Source organism: Rousettus aegyptiacus, unplaced genomic scaffold (assembly GCF_014176215.1).
Source record: "Rousettus aegyptiacus isolate mRouAeg1 unplaced genomic scaffold, mRouAeg1.p scaffold_m13_p_13, whole genome shotgun sequence".
Lineage (NCBI taxonomy): Eukaryota > Metazoa > Chordata > Mammalia > Chiroptera > Pteropodidae > Rousettus > Rousettus aegyptiacus.
Genome location: NW_023416288.1, coordinates 36,772,490 through 36,793,836, shown reverse-complemented (window position 1 = coordinate 36,793,836; position 21,347 = coordinate 36,772,490). Strand labels below are relative to the sequence as shown.

The following is a 21,347-nucleotide window of genomic DNA, read 5'->3' as shown; positions in this document are numbered from 1 at the left end:
ATTGACAACTCTGGGGAACTGAAAAATCCTGAAGGGTCTTCTAAATCATCAACGGAGCATTAATACAGAATTTTAGAGCTGAAAGAGATTTGGAGCTCATGCGGTCCACCGCACACGTCTGACAGCTGCCTGCTGTCTAGTTTGCCGAGAATGACCGAGCGGCAGAGCAAGGCCTAACCCCAGTGTGCCTCAGAGTCCCACAAATGTCCTGTGCACTATCCTGATTGAATGATGTTAGGTATCGTGATCTTTGGTGTGTCCAGATTCTTAGGAAGTTCATAATTCATGTGCGGCCCATCCTATCTAGAATAGCACCCAGCATGATGTTTCAGAAATCCTTCCTACTTTCTCTGCTTTTTGGCATTCTCAAAAAAAATGATTTGAATCATCTGTCTCCCCCTTAGAAGGTTAGATTCCTAAAGACAAAGACTTTTTTCTTTTTTTCATTGTTGTATCACTTAGAATAGTGCCCAGCATAAAGTGAGAGGTCTCTAAATACTCATTGAATGAAAGGAAAAAGAATCATATGTGATAATCCTCAAACCTATCACTACAGGATCGGAACACCCCATGCTATGTCGTCTATTTGACATTCTTCCAGAACCTCAGCTATGCCAGGCATTTTACAAGACTGAGGTGAACCTCAGAGTAATAGGTTTATTTTATTCATTCAGGGCACTTTATTGAAGGTGATCCTATTACTGTGACCTCCTAATGCAATGGCATCGCTTATCAGCTTAATTCTGCAGACTGTACCTACACATTACTCCCTGAAGGAATTATTTCACCTTCAGCTTGAAGATAGGACTCTTAAGATTCAGCAAGCTGGTCCTAGGATCAGACGGGAGGGAATCTTTGCGCTAGCCTGCCAAAGCTGAGAAAGACGGAGCAGATCAAAATAAGCTCGCTTTGCCAGGCAATTGGGACATAGTCTCTCTTTCGGTTCCACCCATCACAAAGTAAAGCATTTCATAACTATGAGAAGATCCTTGAGTTAGAAGCACATATGCTATCAGGTATGTTGTCTACTGTATTTGCTTCTGAGGTAAAAAAAAAAAGTAGAAATGAATATATGGCTTTGTTTTCTAAGACTATGATTAAAAAAATCATAATTTCACAATAATTCAGGAAATCGAACAATACTTTCACAATTGAATGCTAAATGATTGTAGAGTTAACTCTTCTGCATCGACAATGCTGGTGTTTAAAAGCACAACAAGGTCTGCGGGGTCTGGTGGCACTTAGAAATCTTTATGGAGGGGATACGTGAGCTTATGCCATCTCAAAACGATTTGAAAAATCAAGGGCAATAAAGTCTTAATTGTTCATCCTTCAATGCAAGTTCAAGTAATTTTTAAAAATATTTAACTTTAGATTCCTACCCATCCTTCTGAGTTCACCTTAAATGGTCACCTCAAATGCTCTACCTCCCACCGAATGCGAACTTGCGTTTCTTGGAATTTTCATTTGATTAATATTCTGTGCACATTCATTTCCCAGACCACATCACCATGTCCTTGGGGATGAGAATCATGCTGGATTTATCTTTATTATCCTTCTTGGCTCTTACCTCAGGTACACCGCTTAGCTCAGGTACACCGTACAGAGCAATCGCACTGACCAATAATTGCTGTCAGTGAGTTGTAAAACTTTTTGTTATTGGTGGTGGTATAACGTTCCAATTCTTCTTCTCAGGTTAAAATTTTTAAATTTTATTTTATTTTCTATTGTGTCAAAATACACACAATATAAAATTTACCATCCTAACTATTTTCAAGTGCGCAGTTCAGCAGCGTGAAGCACATTCACATTGTTGCATCACTAACCTCCAGGATTCTTTTCATCTTGCAAAACTAAAGCTCTGTAGCCATTAAACACCGACTGCCCATTTCTCCCTTCCCCCAGCCCCTGGCCACAACCACTCTACCTTCTGTATTTGTGAATTTGACTACTCTAGGTACCTCATCTAAGTGGGATCCTACAGTATTTGCCTTTTTGCGACTGGCTTATTTCACTTAGCATAATGTCCTCAAGATTCATCCATATTGTAGCATGTGTCAAAATGTCCTTCCTTTTGAAGGCTGCATAATATTCCATTGCATGTATATGCCACATTAGTTTATCATGTCATACGTTAATGGACACTGGCTATTTCCGTCTTTTGGCTATTGCGAATAATGCTGCTATGAACACAGGTATGCAAATATCTCCATGAGATCTTGCTCTTAATTCTTTTGTATATATACTCAGAAGCGGAATTGCTGGATCATATTGTCCCAGGCTCACTTTAATTAACATTGGTTTATATAGCGACAAGCATGAGGGATAAGAGATGGAAAAGAAGGATTCCAAGATGACACTGGACAGAATGAAATGGGGAACAGTACCCCCTGGATAGAATATTGAGACTGTGATTCTGAGAAGCTCCTGCATTGTGTACGGTTTCTATAAATGATCAATACCCACAGCGAGTTATGTTCCATAAACTACCCTAAGACCCTCATCACTGCCCAGAGGAAATCGGGGTACAGACAGGAAGAGCCTGAGGGGAGAGGAAGGAGAGTTCAAGAATCAAGGTATTGATAAAAACTTTCTTGGAGAAATTTTCCCAAGTGAAGGAGCATCATAGGAATGAAAGATTTCGTGCTTAGAAAGCTTAATCTTTGCTTCTTGGCCCAATATCGTGGTCCTAAGGACAGCCTTTCTCTAAACGGGCTGCTCTCCCAAAGTGCAGCAGTCACCGCGAATGAGGTGTGTTCCCACCTGCGCGGTCAGGAGGGTGCTCGGCAGAGTACTGCAGGGAGTGACAGGTACCGGGGGGGGGGGGGCCTGCATTTTTCTGGAGTGAACTGACACCTCTGGGAGCTCAACCAGCAAATCATTTGCCGTCCCAGCTTTGCGGAGGTTTTATCACTATTCCCATGTCCCTCTGTTTCAGGGGAATCTCCCAGGTTGGGTTCACATCCAGCAACCCAAGAGGCTAAGGCTCTGGGTATTTCTCCTCCAATCCTTTTTAAAATGTGATAATTTGTTCCTGGGGGAAAATCTGAATATAAGCATTATCCAGCAACCGCATCTACCCTAGGAACGCTGAGGTGCCCCGGGGCTGGGGGAAAAGCTTGGCTTTGGCAGTGAGTAGGTCCTGGGTGACCTATGGGCTGATATGGCCAGGCTAGAGTCGCACTGCCAATGCGTAAAGAAGCAAGTGGACTAACAGATACAGGAATACTGACCATATTTTTGGAATAGAGTTTGACAAAAAGATTATCTGCAAAAAAAACAATGTTCTGGAAACCAGGGCTGTATGATGGCTTTCGATACAGGGAGACTATTGATAAATGCAGGGGCTTCCTATAGGCACACTCTGGCTACCAGAATCTAATATAGGATCCAAAGAATAAGGAATTTCCGTGCGTGGCGATCTCAGTGTGAGGAGGGAAAAATGAAACGGCATATTCTGGCAGTACATTTTTAATAAAAGCTAGTGTTTTGCAAGTATAATAGGTTATTTCTATTCCTGTAAGAATCCATTTGTTTTAAAATAATGTCATTATTTGGGAATAGCCTGAGTTTCTTAATACTTCAATTTCATTTTAATAAATGAGACCCCAGAAAAACGCATTCTTCAAGCAGAATTTTTTTTTTCAATGTTCTTCTCTGTAGAAGGTGGTAAGCAACACGATGTTAAATAACGAGTTTTTCTACGCGTTCTCCATTGCTTAGGCCACTTTAGACAATTACTCCTTCTTAATCTTTCCTTTGTTATTAATAAAAGGGAAGTACTTTCTACACTGTGAGCTATCTCTGACCTCTAAAGTTAGCCTCGCTTCTTCCTTCTGTATGCAAATGAGACCTAGAGCCCTTGGTGACACAAATTTTGGTCAGATTAATTCCTCATCATTTTCCCCCTATAGGTTGAAAGAGAAAAATCATATTGCCTTTACGAGTTCTGATCAACTGTTCAAAAATACAACGGCAGCAAGGGAGAAGGACAAGGAGACCATGAAACAGGGGAGACAGAGAGAGTCAGGGTAAAGCAGCAGGAGGCACTGAGATGGTTCCATAAGAGAAGAAGGGGAGAAAAACGGAAAAAAATAAAAAAAGAAAAAAAATCTTGAGCAAGAAAGAAGAGCACAAAAATGAGAGGTTATATTTTCAGATATGTACTGAAGTTTCAAAAAGTCTGTTTGGAAGCGTCGAGAAGTATCAGGCAGTCATTATTGAACACTGACACATCACTTATATTTGATCAGTTGCAGAGCTGTGATATGACGAATGCAGGACTGTATTAATTTCTAGCATTGCGGTTGTCTCAAATTACGCCCCGAATTTAAAATGTAATCTAGTGAGGCCTGAATCCAGAAGTAAAAACGTCATCTAAATGTGCCTAAGTTGTTTACCCGGCTTTCCCCTGACATTTGCACTAGAATCGAAGTCACTCTTCTGCTCCCCACTGAGGGAGTTTTGTATTTATTTTACTTTACTTTTCGCTTTACTTTACTTTATTATTTTATTTTATTTTTATTTTAGGCAAGACAACCCTTGGATGACTTTACAGATTGCAAGGACCTTGTCAGTTTACAATCCCTTATTTCTTAATTTTTCTATGCCTACGGCACCTGGTCTTCTTAGGTGGTCTCCCATCCAAGTACTAACCAGGCCCAATCCTGCTTAGCTTCCAAGATCAGATGGGATCAGGCTTGTTCAAAGTAGCTCGGCTGTAGATTGTTTTGTTACTTATGTATTTCTGTGCTTAAAACAATGCATATAGTGGATGCCCAATAAACACTTGCTGCACAAACAGTCATTTGGTCAATGTTTATGAGGTGATTGCCATATGCCAGCCTTTGGGCTTGGCATAAAAGAAATAAAGATCCACTTAAGACATGATCCCTCCTCTACGATGTGGTAGGAGGGAGAGGCATGTGCAAGGCCATGCGAATACAAGAAGCAGCAGCACATAAATACGTTCCGAGTAGAGAGATACCGGAGCCGCACTACCCTGGGGTCGACACTGTTCTAGTCTCTGCCTGTGATGCCTGGGACAAGTTACTTAACCTCTCTGTGCCTCTGTTTTCTCTTCGTAAAGTGGAGCTGTAGCCCTCGTGGGGATGTTGCAAAGAACTGCATGGAGCACTATGGCGGAAGCGTATAGCACCTGGTGTGAAATGAGGGCCAAGAAGTGTAGCAGGAAAACAATAATAATGATAAAGAGATTGGAAGGGATTTGGGGAGGAGATGGATATGACTATGGCCTTGATGGCGGGGATGGTTTCATGAGCGCAGCTGCATTCCCAAACTCATCGACTCCTAGGCATTAACCACGTGCAGCTTTTACATGTCAATCACAGCTCAATAAAGTGGATGTAAAAGAAAAAAGAAGCTCAATAGAGAGGTAAGGCTTCTAGAGAGCGGTCAGAACAAAGGGTGAGGCATAAAAAAGCGTGGATTCTGGGTAAGAAGTGGTGACTGTCAGGAATGACTCTAAGAGAATGAGTGACCTTTGATGTCAGGTACCCACTGGCCAGGCTGTCGGGGGAACAGGACAGCACAGCTGAGAATAGTGTGCACAAAGGTCTGGAGGTAAGAAGTCCCCTCAGAAGATGACAAGGGCTAAACTAAAGCAATGGCAATGGGGATGCGATGGGGGATGGAGACCAGAGAGGCTAAGGACCCTCAGGCGTCCATGTGGGCGGGAGGGAAAGTGAGAGAAAGGCTTTAGGATGGAGATGGGCGACAGAGACAGAAAAGCAGGCTCGGGGCATTTTTACTGCACTTCAGTGAATTGTTTTCTTCCTTATGTCTTCCATCAATGGTCATGGTTTTTTTTATTTTTATAAATAATTATTTATTTTGGGATTTAGTCATCTAATCTGTAAAATAAGATTTTAGGTTTTTATGTCTTTTTAAAAAAATATGTACATGTTCATTATAGAAGAATTTAAAAATACCATTGGGAACTAAGAGAAAAATTCACCTAGCACCCCATTTACCACAATAACCATCCCATTCGGATATTGATCTTTCTTGTCGTTTATGTATTATACATTAAAATTTTTTTTAATTGTAAAATGGGATCACATGGTGTCCACTCTTTTATAGCCTGATTTTTAAAAACTAAATGTGAACATGACTACATATCATTTAATATTCCTCTACGCAATCAATTTTAATGACATTTGAGTGTTTCATTATATGGATGTATCATAATTTATTTTTTATCTACTCCATTACGTGAATGTGTAAGTCGTTTCTGTTTTTTTCTTTTACTGAACGTTTCTGTTGATACATCTTTGCACACATTCTTGATTTTAGTGTTTGCTTTAGTATATCTCATCTGCACAATAATGCCAAAACAAGAGAAGGGAAGTAGTTGATGGTACTTGTCACCGCATTTACCCCAACCTGTTACTCTCTATGAGGGGCCAATAGAATTACAGAAAGCTGGGCTTCCTAGGTGTGGTCAAAGGACTTTGTGGGAAAAGAAACAAGGAGCATTATTGATAAGATGTAGCTGGGTGCATCCCACTCTTCTTGTCCCCCAAATGAAGGTTTAAGGCTGAGCCCTTGAAAATGTCATCACAATAAAATTATATTCTTAAGACTAAGGGGGCTGGGACATTACCCATCACGCCTGAAACACAGAGGACTAATTATTATACACGCATCACACCTCTGGAGGGAAGAGCTCATTAATGTGTTATAGGACAGAAATCTGGCAACTCTGCCGAATGCAAATCTCCCAGAGCAATTCCACCTGAGCTCACCTGATTACCTTCCCATGTCATTCTTCCAGGATGCTAACAAAGCTACTGGGACAGGAGGGAGTTAGTAGGAATTCTGACATGTCAATTATCCTTCATCGAGTGGGCTGCCACAACATTTAAATAATAAACAAAACACTTGAAAAATCACCCTGGACACATGATTCCCTGGACATTCACTCTTAAAAGGTGAACCTGTCACAGGTCAAGGACACAGCAGTTCATGCGGCATCTGGTCTACCGCTTTGTTCTTTCTTTGAGCACCTAGGATTTCCTTTTCCTGCTAAGTCCCTGAGTTTATACCCACTTTCTTAGCAATCGGGACTTTCATTAGTGATTCATCATCATAAGGGGATTTTTGTCTTCTCGTCACTATACTTCCTTTTACATTTTTTTGTCTGTGGGTCTTCTTTATTGTTTATTAAACAAGGTATTTAATCAGAACGCTTGCCTTTCCTTTGCATGATGCCAGTCCTTCCATTTTCAGAAGATATTAATAATTAACTTCCCAGGAAAAGTTTACCTCGACTACAATTTCTAAGCTTGAAACACCCTCCCAGAAAACTGATAAAACAATGTGATGCTTTCAAACATACTTCTTAAGACACAACTAGTTTAGGAACTAAAGATTTATTGGCTCGCACTGTGCATCACTGATAAAAACCAATCAATATTTACATACTAGCTTCCACACCAAATCCTAAAGGAGGCCTCACAATGGGACCGAAAACAATCACGGTACTGGCGACATTCTGAGACACCTGCGTGACACCGATTCTGCAGTTTGCCTACCTGGATGTACGCGCTTTCGACACGGAGCACAGAAATCGGATACACGAGTAAGATTCAAGTATGTGTCCAAATTGATTTGGGGAGGTGGGAAGTAGAGGAAGAAGGAAAGAAAAAAAAGAGAGAAGAAGAATGAGGAGAGGAATAGGAAGAGAAGAAGGAGGAGGAGGGAAGGAAGAGGCAGAGGGGGAGGAGGAGGAAAGAGGAAGTGGAGGGTCATTAACAGAGATTCGCATCATGTGGATGGGCTTTTTTATTCATAAGAATAAAATCTGGGTGTGAGGGTTACTTTCCGGGCAGCCGATGCGGCTTTCTATACCAGTGAACTTTATCAGACTTCGCACTCTCTGTGCACTGCAAACCAAATAGCTAACTACAATCGCTTTGATTACTTGGCCTCTAAAAATATCCAGCGATTGACTCGACTTTCCATTTTATCACGCCTCTAAGATTTAACAAATGCAAATTTCTCTTACCAATCACAAGCTTTGTAGTAAAACCAGGGTGTCAAAGTGAAAAAACAAAATTTATCTTTGTCAGAGAAGAAACTATCCAGGTTGACATGCTGAGTCCTGAATAATTATTTCAGGATTTTCAGCATGTGGAAAATGAACAGCAGATGAAAGGATGTTCTTCCCATACCATTCTGGTCCCTGATAGGATTGCCTTGCACAGCAAGAGCTTAGGAATATCCACCTGTAGGATACGGACATTTTATATCTCTTCGAAACCTTAATCTACGTGACTATTATTTTGCGTGAGCTAAATTTATAGGCTACAAGGAACTTTACTTTTGTCTCCCATTGTCCAAACTTTAGCTTTATTCTGGTTAGGTTAACTCTTCCTCTGCTTTGAAAGACATTTAGGGCAAATCCCATGTCTTTCGGATTGCTTTTAGAGAAAAGAAGTGTGTCAGCAACTCAACTCACAAAACAAAGTCTGTCAGCAACTCGACTCGCGAAACACAAACGTTTCAACGTCGCAGCTTCCCCGGCTCTCTGCTTTCAGCTGGTTGCCTGAGGTGGAAGAACTCTCTTCCTTTCCCTTTTTTTTATCCATCCACCTCCATCTTGCTAAACGTAATTCCAAGTTCCTCTAGATTAGGGTGGAGAGGAGAGCGGGGAAGGAAAGGTCTTACTCCATGGGTGCTGCTAAGAAATGGCCTGGGTGCTCACAAGGTGACTTCTTAAAGTACAGCTGACCCTTGAGAAACATGGGGGTTGTTAGGGCCACCGACCCACCAGCCCCATCGAAAGTCTGAGTATCACTTTCGACTCTCCCCAAACGTAACTACTCATAGCCTATTCTTGACTGGAAGGCTTCCCGAGAACGGAAATAGTCAGTCAACACATGCGTCATATGTTATGTGTATGACATACTGTCTTCTTACAATAAAGTGAAGGAAAAGAAAATTCTATTAAGAAAATCATAAGGAAAAGAAAATGCATGTATAGTATTTCTTGAAAGAAGTCTACCTATAGGTGTCTTCTGCCCTGACAAATTTCCAATACCCAATGGGCCCCCAAGGTGACAAGCCGAGCGAGGAGGACACGCTCCATGTAGCTCCTGGAGAGGGTGGTGAGGTTTCGAGCCTCGCGCACGGCTCCCTCCAAAATGCTATTCCTTCACCTCGTCACGGCTGCAGTGTGTAACAAACCAGTTTGTGCGCATGTCTTTTGCGCTCCTGCGTGGTCGTCTTTCCCAAATTCTGAAATGGTTACATTTACCGTCTTGGTAAAAAGCAAATTAATCAAAACAGTTATTCTCCAACTTGATCGCATTTCATAATGTTTCACTCTGTTCGGTTTTAAGGTATCATCTCTCTATAATTACAGCTGATCTAAGCCTCTTTAAATATGCTTTTTTTTTTTGCTCCCTCAGCCTTTTCTGGTTTCTTAGCTCTCAGTTGTGCCTCGCATCATACAAATCTCCTGGGGACACCAAAGGATAAGGTCTTAGTCATCCGTGCGATTGGGTTTGGTTCACTAACTTCTGTCCTCTACTCTGTCCCTAAGCTTTTGTCACACCATGGAGCTGGGACGTTACAGTTAGGAGAATCTTTTTAAACACTCACCCCAGTGGCTTTTTTTGTGTGTCTGTTTTGTATTTTGTCCCTGTGCCCAGTGACCCTCGCTCATCCAATCTGCTCAGACTTCTGCTTCCATCGCTTTAGAGAGAAGGGAAGGCACAGCGCGGTGGTAGGAAACAAGGACATCGATTCTTTCCTGTTTCGAAATCTCGGGTCCTGGCATGGGCCAAAGATTCGCAGGGATGGGTATCAAGTCTGCAAAGGCTCCGATGAAGTCCCGCAGGCAGGGGGCGGCTAGCAGGCAACCCAGATAGCAACCCAGCCCTGTGGCGTGCACACACTTGCAAGGCCAGAGCCAGCATTCTGTCAGAACGCTCTCAGGCAAACTCCCTTGGAGGCACCTTTTGTCCCTCTGCAATGTCCAACAGCTCTCAGTTGTTTTACTCCAGAGCACTCGGCAAAACTCAAGTCATCTACCAACATCATTAGGAATCCTTCTAAATAGAGCATTTTAGAATCTGCTTAATGAAAGTTATCGGATACGACTAGATTTTTTTTAAAAAGGTGACAGGAACAGACCCTTCCCCTTTTGGGGGAATCCCAGCTGCGGGTTTCTCAGTCTCAGCATGCGTTTCTTCAACATGGACTATTTCTAGCATGTGGTACTCTGGGACAGCTCAGCCAAGATCATGACAACTTTCCCTCCTCTAAGACCCCATGCCCAAAGTCTGAGACATCAGTGAGGCCTCCCACACGGCCCTGCTGGCTTCTGGCCCTTTTCTAATTTGCCTGATCCTCTCTGCTGGCAAAGGCAGTAAGGCCTCTGAAGGCAGATCTGCATTAATCAGCAGTAATCCGCTTCTCTGGCGCTCGCTTCCGGCCTTACTACAAATATCGCAAGAAGAGGTGGGTAAGGAGGCTCAACAGTCAAGTGTCACTGGGATTCATCTCTGCAACCAGGTGAAAACATTGGTAGAAAAGCCTCACTAACCCTCCATAACCATGAATAGAGTGCCTTGTGTTTTTATGTACATGTCTTGACTCCTGAGAGTTCTGCTTGTGTAGACAGAACTGGCCTGGTACAGACGCAAATTATTCTTAGACCCCCAGACTAGCATTTCAGAAAAGCCGATGTTGAAACACAGCTCTGTGTTGTAGGACAATCTTATGGGAGTTGATTGACCTATTTCTTCCTCCTTCCAAACGAGACTAGGATGACCGCATCGGCCTCTGTCTGCAGACACGTCGCAGGGCACCCGGACAAGCATGGGGCGCCCCGGACTAAGTAGGAGGTTTTGGTACGGTGCACAGTGGTTCCCCTTCAGAATGTCCAAGCAGACACGAAACAGGAAGGAAAGAAAAACAACTGGCAGGAGGGGAATTTAGAAGAATGGCTTCTACCTAAGGAAAAGGAGTTTGTGCCCATTTTATCGTGATTCTAATGATGTTGAGCATCTTCACTGACCAAGGCATTTCCATGTGTTGAAAACATCAGAAAAGTAAAATACAGTCCCTGCCCGCAGTGTGTGCATGCCGGAGCGTGTGTCTGTGTGTTGTACCCGTGTGTGTGTGTGTGTGTGTCTGTCTGTCTGTCTGTGTTCACAGCTAAATGGAGGTACACTGCAGCTTGCTAGTCTAAGGAGTGCAGTCCCTTGGCGGGGGGGGGGAGTCCACGCGGACAGGCAAGATCTGGAAAGACTTCACAGACGAGTCTGCGTCTGTGCCAGGCCTAGACAGGAATCAGCTAGCGGAAACAGAAGAGAAGGGATTTTTGGAGGAAGGAAAAAAAGAACGCTTGGGAAAAGACGGGGAGACAGGATAACACGAGGCACGTGCCGCGTACACCGATGGACTGACGTGCAGGGGGAACGTGAACTGGTCACCTGCGAGGTTTCTACCTGAGTAGGAGGCGCCAAAGACAGGCAGGAGGCGTTTGCTATGTTCCAGCAGAGTCTCTCAGCCTGCACTGGCAATGCCTCTGAATCAGAATGAGCCGCATGAAGGCAAACGCTCTGCTCCTCCTCTCCGATTCCGCCCTTGTCATTCAGTTTGGCACAGGAACAGCCCTGCCTGGTGCTTACGAGACAGCCTCTAAGGATTATACTTGAAATGTAGAGATCCGAGGAAGTGTTTCTGTGTGTACAGAAGGGCTGGCACAATAAGAAAGGCATTCCACCTACCCAAACACCCTTATGTTCCCCAAGTCAGACAACTATAAGAAAACTAGGAATCTTTTAAACTCTTAGAAGGTGTGAAACTCAAGTGCTTCTACTGAAAAATTTCTCTAAGCACATGAGTAATGATATTGAGAACATTCGTCATTCATCAACAAGTATTTGTCGAGTACCTATCACGCCCCAGACACTGTTCTAGGCATCGGAGATAATATGGTAGAGAACACGGCAGATAACCCCTCGACTGCCATGGAGCTTACAGTCCAGGGGCTGGACACGGACAGTGAGCGAAACAAATAAGTGACAGAGTAAGACGGGGAAAAGGGGCAGGGGACAGACAAAGGTAGCCCTGGCGACATTGGAGCCAGTGTGTGAAGGAAAGAGGGGCGGGGGTCCGTGCGGATATTTGGGTGAAGAGCATTCGTGGCAGAAGGGACAGCAAAAGGCAAAGGCCCCGAAATGTACCTGACGCGGGAGAGGACCCACACGGAGGTCAGCGCGCAGGAGGGCGGTGAGCAGAATGCGGACCGTGGGAGCAAGGGGAAGGGAATGTCTCACGGCAGAGGACGTGAGCGATCAATATCAGCGAATGCGACCCAGAGGGCAAATCAGCAGAGGACTGAGAGTGGACTCTCGGAACGAGTGCCGCGGAGGCTGGTGGCGACTCTGACTAGAAGACGTTACGCAGGGGGAGGAGGGCAAAATCCTAACTACAGCCAGTCCAGGGAGGAGTGGGAGGAAAAGAATGAATGACAAAGCGTTTGGGGAGCAGAGAAACGGACTGATCGTTGGAGGAAGAAATGCCGTCAAGAAAGGCCGTTTACATGTAGGGAACTCAAACAGCTCGGTAGCAGAAAAGCAAATAATATGATTTTAAAATGAGCAAAAGACCTGAATAGACAGACGTTTTTTTTTTTTTCCAAAGAAGACATGCAAATGGCTAACAGTTACATGATAAAGCTCCACATAACTAATCATCAGGGAAATGCAAATCAAATCCACAGTGAGATAGCACCTCACACCTGTGAGGAGGGCTACCATCAAAAAGACGAGAGAGCAAGTGTTGGGGACGATGTGGAGAAAAGGTGGCCTTTGCGCACTGCTGGTGGGAGTGTAAATTGGTATAGCTGGTGTGGAAAACAGGAGGGAGGGTCCTCAAAAAATTAAAAATAGAATTACTGTATGATCCAGCAATCCCACTTCTGGGTATATATCCAAAGGAAACGACATCACTATCTTGAAGAGATGTCTGCCCCCAAGTTCACTGCAGCATTATTCAAAATAGCCAAGACATGGAAACAACTAAAATGTCCCTCGATGGATGAATGGATAAAGAAAATGTACTGTATATATACATAACGGAATATCATTCAGCTATAAAAAGGAAACTCTGCCATTCTCAACAACATGGATGAACCCTGAAGGCATTATGCTAAGTGAAATAAGTCAAACAGGTGAATAACAATACCACACGATCTCATTTATATGGGGAAGCTAAAAAAATAAAAACACGTATAGCATGGTGACCGTAGTTACAATGCTGTATTGTAGACCTGAAATTTGCTGAGAGTAGATCCTAAATGTCTTCACCACACACCAGAAATGGTAACTATGTGAGGTGATGGATGTGTTAACTAATCTTATTGTGGTAATCATTTTACAACACATACGTGTATCCAATCATCATGTTGTTTACCTCAAACTTACACAATGTTATTTATCAATTATACCTCAGTAAAGCTGGTTGGGGGTAGGAGAGGGAGAAGGAAGGAAGGAAGGGAGGGAGGGAGAAAGATTTTGTTCGATGGATCATTTTTGTTTTTGTCTTCTTTTTTAAATGAGACATAATACCTCGTTAGGCTGTTAGAAATGGCCCCAGAAGAGGGGGTTTGACTGAGCGAGAGGGGAATAGGAGGGAGAGGAGAGAATCTAGCGAGCAAGTGAATGGTGCTGGCTTAGGCCGCAACAGGGACAGTTCACGGTCTGGGAAGACGAGGAGGGGAGGCCTCCGGTCCCCGGGGACGGGATGCAGACAAGCACCAGGAGCTCGCGAAGTCCTCCCCGAGGCCCTCCCTGACAGCTCTGCTGTCTTCTCGACGGAATGGCCCGGGGGTACGTGGTAGCAGGGGACGACGTGGAGACCGAGGTGTTGCCTCTGAGCGAGGAGGGGAGGTGACAGGATCTGACCCCCATGTTAGACGCTCCCCTGGCTTCCGGGCTCAGAACACAGAGACCCGCAGCCGGAAGCGGAACAGCCAGTTAGGAAGTGATCGCGTAATCCAGGACGGAGATGACATGTCTGTGACTTTCTGGGGACGACCAGAGCGGTAGCAATGGAAGTGGAAAAAACGATTAGGCCGTGAAAATATTTTGAATGCAGGTAAGTATGGAAGAGTCCGTGAAGCACAGGGTATTTTATTATTTTTCCCCAAAACGAATACAACGAAACCAAGAGATGTTTTTACAGCATTTAAACCCCAAACCAATAACATTTCGGCTGCTTTTACTGACAACAATCCAGTTTGTAACTGGCAAAGACTATTCCAGAACTGTGGCAATATCAATAAGTGATGCCAAAGAATGCATAAAAATCCGCTGGCACTGGAAAGCATTAGAGAAATTGAAGCTATAGTTAAAAGCAAGGCGCCTGTGTCTGTTCCAATAAGCCGATTGTCAGGAACGAATCAATAAATCACGAAATGTGTGTGGGAAAAAAATATTCCAAGCTTTTCCGAGATCAAAGACTGGATAGTAAAATATTAACTTGATGTCCTTTTAACTTTCTTTTCTCAATATTTATTAGCGTTTGACCTCCCTTGAAATGAGAATTCCATTACGAGCGCTTTTGATAAATGGACTGAAAGGGTTGTCGAAGCGCTCCATCGTCACTAAGCATTTCCTATTCTCCGGCGAAACACCATTAGTCTGAATGTTACAGTAACTCTCCTCGGTGTATCAAAACCATGTATCTCTGCTCAACACAGGGAGGAACTCGCAGGAAAGCTTTCTCTCCCTCCTTGCACACCCGTCACAATCGTCACAGACATCCCTACAGAGAAAGTAGGGACAAACATAGCAAGGTTAAAGTGTCGTTATAAAAAACGTCCACTCCTGGCCACGGAGGAGGTCTATTTTAAACATATTTAACCTAATATGAGAGCTTGGGATAACCAAAATGTATGAAGGGCCCAGTTCCTTCCCTTCAATTTTATAACAGGCGACAATATACACAAAACTTCTCAGAGAGCAGAGGCCAGAATTTTTGTCCCTCTTTTGTTTTCTTAGGTCCGATGTGAGAAGCATTAGGTGCTAATTTTTGTCACCCAGGTGTTCCATGCCGTCTCAAAGGGCATATGTATATGGACAGATTCCTGTAAGAATCGTGGCAATTTTTGTTCCAATAATTAAATGTCTAGAATTTAATACTAAAGAAATAATTAGAGATGCATAGGTTTAGCTACAAGAATGTTCATCGCAAGATGGTTTTTTAGGAAAAAAAAAAAACCTGAAATCAACCTAAATGTTTAACAGTAGGTGACTAGTTAAAAAATGTAAGTTCCATCCATGCAACTGAACTATGCATAGTCATTAAAAATGATGTCAACTACTTAAAGGTATGGAAATTCGTTCACAATGAATTTTAAAATAAACTAGTATGAATGTTCTGACCATATTTTGTAAAAAAAATATATATATATATATAATTTACATGTATATATGTACATAGAAGGAAATTAGAAATATAAACATCAAAAGATTTATATTTCTAATATAGGATTTTCAGAAATATCCTCTTTGCTCATCTGTGCTTTGTTTTGATTTTCCCACAGGTATCATTTTATTACTCGTGTACTTGGAAAAGTGTAGTAGTAAGTGACTGAACATGTTCACGGTGGCACTCAAGTGTCACAAGAAGTCTGTTCGGCCAAATGCACCGCCGTGACTCCTGACCTTGCTTGCTTTCTAGATGTGTGGTTATGTTAGCGTTTAAGCCCTAACGAGGCCCAGAGATGGCCTTCTTCCACAGATCTGTGACAATCTGCTCAGCAATCAGGCCGACTGCTGTCCTCAGGCATCAAGTGGAAGGCCAGGAGAACGGCAGCAGAGATCCAGATACCCACGGAACTGCAAATATCAAGGCTTCACCTGTAAACTTCAAGTGGGATGTGTCCTAATGTCAGTTGTCTTTGCGTGAAAGCAACAGGGACTGTCTAGTCACAAAATGCAGCCAGAACACCTATAGGGGACACAAAGAAGGTGGAGGCGCAAAGGGGCACAGCCCCAGAAAGGTAATAAGAACCCAGCACGTATTTGGTCAACTAAGCCTTGTGCTATAAAACAGCACAGCGCAGTGAGGCAAATTCCAGGTAATTTCAAGAACAAGACTCAATATCTGGGCCCGAGCAATTACCAAAGATTCCTTTAAATCAAAAATAAAGTCTCCAAAGAACTAAATTCTTATACCTTGAACTTCAAACAAACTACTATAAAAGCAACACTGAAAACATCTAACAGAAAGTAGATTAGGCGCATGTTTCATCTGTAGGACCTCGCTTACCACAAACTCGATTACTTGTTTCAAAATAAGATACGGGCTTGTTTGGATTTAGTGATAGGCTTGTCCTGATAAAGGAGAATGACAGATCTCTTTCTTCATCTCACTCAAAACCAAACCTCCAGGTAAATGCGTAAACAAGGAGCTACTCTTTGCAATGCAAAATAGGACCATATCTATAGGCAAAGCTAACTCTACTATCGACTTTTATCTTTTGTGCCATCTATTTGAATATATAAAGCACTAGAGCAAATTTATCTCTGGAAATAGTTTTTCCTTCGGGATAAAGTTTATTCCAAATAAGTATTTTCTCTCTGCCATCACCCTCTGTTCAGCTCTGGATTTGCTCGTATTTGCGTTTGGCCTATTTTTCAGTCCCGAGCAGAGGGCAAAAGCATGTGTGTGCCTTGCTCTCCCATTAGCGCACTCATGCCTACTTTCAGTCCTGCTGGCCTTTGTGAGGCTGCCAGCATCCCCCTCTCAGAGACATCTGCTGCCTTGCTAAACCAAGAAGCTCCCTAAGCATGTGATCGGGCCGTGCAGAATCGGAGAGTACCACCTCCAACAAGAGGCGTCTGTCCACCTCTCCTCTCCCCTGTCATTTCCTCCTCTAGCCTCAGCCTCAACAAGTGGCCGAGCCTCACACAAGCTGTCAGGGACAGATGCTATGTGAAAAGAGGAAATTGGACTCAAAGATGCTACAGCTTTTTTAATTAAGTCCAACCTAAAAGCCAAATAGTGAGGCATGAAACGAATACTTACTTGCAAATAAGCACCATGGTTTTAAAAAACAAATGTGCTGGTTCGGGTTAGCAGGCAACTAACTTATCAGCTTCCTCAAATGTCGCATTGTTCCTCATTCAATGCCTGATATTTTTGCTTCTGTAGTGGAAAATGCGTTTTTGCACTGGTACCTCAGGTATCCTGAGGTTTCTTCAGTTATTTCTTTTCTCTGCTGTCCCTAGGCCAGTTGGGCTGGCAGGATGGAGTGTGTCCACACACGGCCAAATGCTCATTCTCATCTATTCCTCACTTGTGCCCTCCCTCCCCCGCTCCGTAAGCATCTGCCTAGTGCCCACTACACACCACGCCTAGCTTTACATTCCAAGAAAAAGGGAGAATGACCGCATTCTGGCTTCCCTCTTCCCAGCTCCCTGAGCTAATTCTAGTCATTCGCCTTGCCTCCAATTCTTTGTCTCCATTTTCTCTAGTTTACAATTTGTTTTCTACTCTGGTTCCTTATTGTTCCTCTCCCCATGCTGCCTGCTAATTAAAGCTGACTAGAGGCCCAGGACCTCTGCTGCAATCCTCAGCTTACATGGCCAAGATCCTTGTTGATTATTAAGGACAGTGAGGACTTGGGGAGAAGACCACGTGGATTTTTTTAGAGAGAAGAAAATAGGAATAAAACACAACTCCTCGGATACAGAAAGAAAACAGAGAGGTGAGACCTCAAAATATACATTACAAATTCTAAAGAAATCACAAAATACAGATGGATTTCATTAAGATTTATTATTTTTTTAATCTCCTTTCCATCGTTTCAACCACAGAGAAAATTAAGTATATTATTTAAGGTGCTTAGGAAAGTTTCCATACGTTTTGAAATCCTTAAGGAGGAAATCTCAGGTATCATCTTGCCTGTTCTACAGACGAGGTTCTATGAGGAATGACCTGTCCAAGACCACCCAGCGAGGTAGTTGCTGAGGCCAAGGTAGAGCCCCAGGCTTTATGATTTGCTCCCCCCTCCCCACTCCCACCCATAGCCCTCGCCAAATAACCTCTTCCCACCGAATGCCTTCTATCCTATCACCATTTTAAATACTTCACGAACTGGAGATAAAGGAGGTAAAGCATATGCTTGCTATGAAAATCTAATTACGATGTTCTAAGTTTGCTTATCATGACATGCAGTATTTTTTTTTAAAAAAAAAATTTGAAAAGTAAATTTCAAACAATGAACCAGGAAGATGGGAAGGAGAAGAAATTAGCCTATTCCACGATCATGCTCACCACTGGATAACAATCGGGAAAGGCATATCTAACTTGGGGTTATTTTTATCTTAATCTCACTAAGGAAGACAAAACTTAAAACTGAATAAGAATTTCATGTCACTGAATTTACTCATTATGACTCTTTGGACTAAAGGATGAAAAACTCAACCCAAATTTGCTAATGAACTGAACAATCAAGAGAGGAGTCTCATTTCAGGCATGGCTGGACGCAGAGCTCAAACGACGACCACCGCTTGCATGGTCCATACTGAATGCTGAGCACTGTTCTCAGCATTTCACGTGACTCGCCTTATGACCTTCTGAGTAAATATTGTAATGATTCCCGCTTTACACTAAGGAAACACTGACTCCGAGACTAACTTGTCCTGAGTGACCTTGTTAGTAAATGGCAGAGCAATTCAAACTCAATCTGGCTTCACCGTCTCAAAGTTAGTCACTGCCTCCTCGTACCACCAGAAACCAGTTTTGCTCTATCTCATCTCCCCTCCACTATGGTTTCATTCTCTTTGAGATTCTCCTCTCCTGGAAGCAGATCGTTGGAACAGTTTGAGCCTGAAAAGGTGACAGTTCCAAGTCCAGCATAAAAGATCAAAGGCTTCTTTTCCAGAAGTTCCAGCAGGAGTCTATCTGGATAGCAAAGCTCAAAACAAACATGGGAGAATGCTAATGTTCTGACTGGCCAAACGAACCTGGGTCACACCCCCCCCCCCCCAGGGAGCAGAATGTGGAGTCCCCTCCACCAGAAACACATGGACAGAAAATAGAGGAGGTGAGCAGACCTCCTCATGCAGAGAAACTGAAATATTTAACGGAGATGTGGATGAATAGTGGGTGAACACTATACTGTAAAATTTCACCACGATAATTAAAGTACTTATTTTCCCATAAGCCAAGTCTTCAGGAATTATGGGTACCTTTGGCAACTCTCATTTTTATAAAGAAGAAAGGTCTATGAAAAAAGAAAAAAGAACGAAGATAGGACAATCGTGATGTATTTATAATCATGACTACTACCACGACACACTCACATCAGTTTTATGATTCCTAACTGTGTAATCAGAGAAGCTTCACTTAATGGTGGATATTGGAGCTCGTCCATTCTCAGATCCCACAAGGAGCAGAGGCCATCCTCAGTACTGCCAAGGACGATGCCCCCTACTTTACAAGTCCGATCTGATTTCTCACCTTGCCCTGTTCCCATCTAAGGCATGACTGGCAGATAAAGGGTAAAAGGGCAAATGAACGAAAAAAACGATGCTGCAGAAGACACTGGTATTTACCTCCACCCGGTGGAAACCACAGAGCACCCCCAGCCTTGGCCCTCCACCTCCCTCACCGCCCCATCCCCGCATGCGGACCTTGCCTTTAACGACACTCACCTCAACCTGTCATGGTTTTCACAGCAGAGCCCCTGGCCCACTTCTTATTAAAAACCCGCTTAGGGTAGGCTCCGCTTCTGAAATAAGGGTGAGCCCAACCTCGGTCTCTTAGGTACCCCAAGATTATCCTCCAAATAGTCTCTATACTTTCCCTTGGGAGGCTGAGTGGAAGTAAACAAGATGACAGCGAACGGAGTTGTGGGAGGAAATGTTTATCTGAGGAGGAACCAAACTACGGATCAATAAGTATGATGTACAACGTGGAAAAGATGCTACGAGTGTTCCTAAGCATCTGCTAGGAGCTACCGTGACTTCCTGGCTGGGAGGTCAGGGAGCTTGACTCAACACCTTGTACCTGGACTCCAGGAAATATTTCATTAGGTTGCTGAGTACACTTTTATGAGTCGGATGACAGCCAGGAGATGATACAATAAGTTGGATTTGCGATTGCTTGAAGAACCCAAACACTGGAAGTTGGCCATCACTGTGTTGCCAGAGGGCCCTGACTTCAGCCTTGTCCAGTTCCAAAATTCTGTCAATAACCCCAATGAGGATATCTACGGCACACTAATCAAACTGAGAGTTGAGGTGATGCTCAGAAGAAGAACAATATTGTTAGATGACACAGTCAAGATCAAGCAAGATATACCAGATCCCTGATGAGACAGAACGGTGATGAATGTTAAGCCTGTGGTCAGGTAAAAAGAAACACACCCAAGTCCACGATCGTGGAGACACGTTTAGCAGCCACATGTGTGAGAGGGTTGTTGTGCTTGGCTCTACTTGTGCTATGACTCAGCACTGTACTGTGGTCGCCCCAAAGCTAATGTGGTCTAATGCTGCACTGGGGGGAACAGAACATTTAGCATGTGGTTTGTGTCCGACATGCTGTGTTCTATGTGAAGCAGGCCACACCAAGAGTCCCATGCCTAGTTCCTGACCTTACTCTGAGAGAAACAGACAGCCCGAGGTTCAGCAGAAAAGGAGTGACCATTATGGTGAAAGAACTGGAAATTCCCTCAAAGGCGTGGAGATGGTTTGCCTGGAAAATGGAAAGCTTATGCGAATAAGACACGAGACTGTCTTCGATGATATTATACGCTGCCCCGCGGAAGAAGGGTTCCCTTTGTTCGGTTGTCACTTATGCCTGGACCCGGACCAACAGTGGGAATTATGGGGAGACGGATTTTAATGAAATAGAAAGATGACTTTTCAAAGGAACGGTCCCCGGATGCAAAGAAAAGTTTAGGGAGGCATTCGGACAGAGGTCAGGAGATGGCAAGGACATTGCAGAAGGAAATATGAAGTCAGATGGGTTGTCGGGTTAGATCGGTGGTTCTCACACTGTGTTCCTGAGATGCCTCGGGGAAGAAATGCAAAGAGTAGAAGTGGCTGCGGGAATGGGGCGCCACTGTTATGCAAGCTTCCTGTTCCCACACCCCATTTTGAGCAGAGCAGCTCCCCTGGCCTGTTTACACAATGGGCTTCTGCTGTGAAGGAAAGGTTTATTAAGCCACTGAACTGGATAATCTCAAAGGTTCCCGTTCGACCTCCTCGAAGTTCCAGCAATTAATGATTTTGAGACGTGCCTTCTCCTGAGAGGCGTACTGGGGTGGTGGGGGAACATGTCAGCTCTGCAGC

General features: G+C 43.6%; 1 protein-coding gene and 2 pseudogenes across 4 annotated transcripts in view; 1 reads left to right on the top strand and 2 right to left on the bottom strand.

Annotated features, from left to right (window-relative positions):
- CHN2 (chimerin 2) overlaps window positions 1-21,347 on the bottom strand; it is a 244,831-nt gene that overhangs the window by 148,259 nt on the left and 75,225 nt on the right. The window lies entirely within an intron of this gene.
- The window catches only part of LOC107505647, a 73,402-nt pseudogene that overhangs the window by 13,191 nt on the left and 38,864 nt on the right, over window positions 1-21,347 (top strand).
- Window positions 4,608-4,726, bottom strand: LOC118611108 (annotated as a pseudogene).